Source organism: Arachis ipaensis, chromosome B01 (genome assembly GCF_000816755.2).
Source record: "Arachis ipaensis cultivar K30076 chromosome B01, Araip1.1, whole genome shotgun sequence".
Classification (NCBI taxonomy): Eukaryota; Viridiplantae; Streptophyta; class Magnoliopsida; order Fabales; family Fabaceae; genus Arachis; species Arachis ipaensis.
The window spans coordinates 125,115,411-125,119,627 of NC_029785.2; the positions used below are offsets into that span (position 1 = coordinate 125,115,411).

Genomic DNA, 4,217 nt, shown 5'->3' on the forward strand with positions numbered 1-4,217 from the left:
TACTATGGCATGTTTCCCATTACTAATTGTTTCTCTTTCTTACCCTTCACCTTCTCAAAGAAGCATTACTTAATTCTTTTTATTTTCTTTTGGGAAAATTCCCATCATTTACAATGGTAAAAATTTTTTATATATAAATTAGATAATTTTTTATTATAATTTAAAATTTTAATAATTGAATGATAATAAAAATTTTACATGCTTCAATTTGAGTAGTTAAATTTTTAACTTTATTTTATAATTTAAAAAAAAATTAATTTAATTATCTCTAATTATTAAATTAAAATATTTACTTAAAAATAATTTATAAATTAATAATTAAATAATATTTTATAAATATTAATATTAAATTAAAATTAATTTTCAATTACTCTATCACCCTAGTTTTATTAAAATTACTAAATTACCTAAAATTCCCAACCTATACACAAAATCCTAATTCCCAAATTAAAAATTCCAACTCTCAATTACAAACAAAACCCTATCCCCTTTACTACACTGCCTCACCGCCACTCACCCACCGTCATCCCCTTTCCTTCTTTTTCCTAAATTTATACACCAGAACATAACACACACACGGTAGAGAGAGGAGAGAGCACGGAGAGGAGATCCGAGAGAGGGAGGGTACCACGCCGCCACCAGTCATCGTCGCGCCACCGTCGCCGCACGTCGCTGCCACTGTCAAGGTTGCTGTCGCCGCCGTCCTGTGTTGCAACCGCGTCGCCATTAAAGAAGAGGAGAGCGAGGGACTCGCGAAGCAAACGCCGTCGAGCCGAGTCCAGAGGAGAGGGGTGCGATTCGCAGGCGAGATGGAAAGAGACAGTCACGAAGAGAGGAGCGCCGCCGTTGTTGTCGCGGTGTGTGGGCTTCGCGAAGAAAGAGGGACGAACGCGAAGGGGGAGTCTGGTTCACGCTGTCGTGCCTCCACCGCCGCCAGGTTCGTCGCCGTTGCCGTTCGTTCTAGCCGCCGCTGCTGTCGTTGGAGTTGCCGAGAAGGGGAGCCCGATACGAGAGGAACAGTGCACAAGGAAGAGGGAGAGAGGTCCGATGCTGAGCTGGTTCCTACCACCGCTGTTCTGCCACGCTGCTGCTAGGGCCAGCCACCATCTCCGAGCTCGCCGCCATCGCTCAGGTCACCGGAATCAACTGTTGGAGCTGCGGCTGTGTTGTACTTAGTTCCTTTGGGTACAGTAAGTTATCTTTGCTCTGAAAATTCGTTAAATCGTTGATTTCGTTATACGTTTCTAAGGTTCTTGCGACAATGCCTTAGGATTGAATCCCGGTTATTGCATGTTGGTGATTTTAACTTGCTGTTGTGGCTGCAGATATAGTGGAGCTGTGGTTGCAGCTGCCGCTGAGTGCGGGCTGAGAGAAAATGGTTTCTTTGACGCGTTTGGTTTTACGAGTTTCAGCGAGCTGAGGTATGGGCGATTTCTTAAACTCATTTTACTTTCAAGAATTGTTATAAGTCTATATTAATATGAAAAATATATTTTTATGATTTCGTAAGTTTTATGAATTGAGTTGCCTTGAATGAATGTAAATGCTAGTTTGAATGGTTTATTGATTGATTAAAGATGTTTAGTCGGATTTTGTACTTGGATTAAGGCTATTATGATGATGATTGGACTGTAGCTGTTTTTGATTATTGAGTTGCAAAGTTGGTTTGATTAAATACTATGTAAAATAATTTTCTTGATTTGGGGTTTAATTTGACATTAAAAATGAATTGGCGAATGAAATGATTTGAGATATTGGAATGTGTTTTGTTGATTTATCGGAAATGAATGAGAATTTGAAAATGATTTGAATGATTGACTTGTGTTCGGTTTGGTTTGGTTTGGTTAGGACCCGAAAAGGGTGGCAAAGTTCGAATTTTATGGGAGGTGTTGCTGAAATTTTTATGAGAATTTTTGGAAGTTTTATTTTTGGTTAATTGGGATTTGAAGAATTGTTTTATTTGAACTTGATTTGACTAAAGAAAAGAGTATGGTTTGAGACATTTGGTTGAATAAAAAAATGATTATTAAATTGCTTTTCAACAGAATGAATTTGGTTTGGTTAATGACAAAGAGGATTATGTTTTCGTGTATTTGATTGAACGAAAATGAATTAATACGAATTAGAGAATCATGATTCAAGGATTTTGATGAATTTAAAGAAATGAGATTGGTTGTCTCTCTCTTAAAGCTTAGAGGTTTTCCCGTGAAATTTGATTAATTGAATCTTGACTTAAGGTAAATTAATTTGATTTAATATTTAATCTTTTGGGTTGAAGTTGATTTGAGACTTTCGTTTTGGTGAAAATGAGTTTTATAAAAGAGAAATAGATTTGAATTGTGTTTAAAGAGTGATTTTGATATTTGAAACACATGGGCAGTACGCAAGGGTTGTGGTTTAGTCCGACTTGCTCAAGGTCAAGATTTTTAAAAGAATATGGTTTTGAATGTGATTACTGACTGGCAAGGATCATGGTGGTGTACCGTTTGTCCAGTGTTGAGTATATTGATTAAGATGGATTGTGGATATAACTTATTGTATATGATTTATACGCCTGACAAGGATCGTGGTGGTGTACCGCTTGTCTAGTGTCGCGATGGACGTGGGGATCGTGGTTGTTTACCGCTCACGGGTTGTGAAACTGTTTGTAGGGGTTGTGGTTATTTACCGCCCACAGGTTTTTGTTTCTTTTTCAATTGAGAACGTCTGTAGGGATCGAGGTAGTTTATCGCCCGCAGATAGTGGGGATCGTGGTACTGTACCGCTTACCAGTTTTAAAGAGGACGATATCCGAGTTAGCTACCGGATGTGTCAGGTTCTGGCAAAGTAACCGACACGTGAACTCACGGCCAGTAGGACAGGCATGAATCATGTTGCATTGTGTGTTTTGTTTGGGTGTGCTTAAGTGTTTTGGTTTGCCTATCTGATGAATTCTGTTCAATTAGTAACTATGATACTTGCTGTAACTGTTCTTTATATGTGTTTGTCTTGAATTTGTTTTTGTGATTGATTCTGTTTGGGATTGAGTTTCGATGGTGAATTGTTTTGAATTGGGCCGGAGGCCGAGGTGATTTGATTAGGGCCAGAGGCCGAGATTTGATTATATATTTGGCCGGAGGCCATGATTGGTTGTGTTTGGGCTGGAGGCCATGAATGATTGAATTAGTGGTAAGTTTTGGTTAAAATGTTATTTTGCTTGAAATTTTTGTAAGAAAAATACGAATCTTAGATTTGAATAATAAACTGATAATCACTGCGTTTTGAAAATTGTTTTATTTAAAATATCTTCTTACGACAATTCTTAAAAACCACTTACTGATAATCCTTTTGAGGACGTCTTTTCAGGACGGACGAGGAAGTTGATGAAGTTTTTTTTTGATAAGTCCTTAGCTGTACCGTTTCTGTTTGTACATATATTCGTCATAGTTTTTCCTCGCCTTTGTCATTATAATTTTGTAAGAGGGATAAGAGTTGTATGATATGTATGTATCTAACATTTGTAAGTTACTTGTATAAGAAGTTTTGTATATATGTATATGCATATTTGTTATCAAATAAAAAGAATTTTCACTTTCTCAAAGAAATAGCGATCTGGTATTCGAGTTAAACGCTCATATTTTATTATTATTAAGTGTAGAAGTCGTCGTAATATCCGAGCTATTAGAGTGGCGTAGCCGGGAGCGTGACATTCTGATAGTGAAGGTGTTACAAAATGCACTCTCTAACTGTGCCCAAGTCGCCATGGAATTAGGTTTGAGATTTGAAAACTAAGTAAAAACATTTTTCGTCAACGAAGAAGGAAAGAACTTCATTTTCAAATTCTCATCATTGGCCAAATTGCCTATCTCAACCAAATATCAAGCAATATGCTTAGTAGTCGATTCACCAACTTCTCCAACAAATTTTGTAACTATTTTAGGATTTTTTACCCCTCGAGACACCTCTGCAATTTGAACAACAGTAGGAAAAACAGAGACAAAATAAGATCGATTCATAAAACCCACATTAAATCCAACCATATAGAGCACATCCTCAATAATTCTCATGATTTGATAACATTCACCACCTTGATTGGCTTGTAATCAAGCCAACACATCATCAACATTTTGGCCACAACGAACCATTCGAGGATTTTTCCTGCCTAAAAGTGTATCATCATTTTCATTTTTAAGCAAATTTTCAATGCCTTCATAGTTTCCTTTCATATTTTGCCTAGC

At 37.0% G+C, this 4,217-nt stretch overlaps 1 long non-coding RNA gene across 2 annotated transcripts; it reads left to right on the forward strand.

Moving 5' to 3' along the window:
- LOC107636874 lies at positions 470-3,584 on the forward strand. Of its 2 annotated transcripts, XR_001619365.2 has the most exons (3): positions 470-1,190; positions 1,326-1,421; positions 3,346-3,584. It is a non-coding gene; the product is annotated as an uncharacterized LOC107636874 (long non-coding RNA). The 2 variants fall into 2 exon arrangements; XR_001619364.2 differs by having other exon boundaries at positions 471-1,190; positions 1,326-3,584.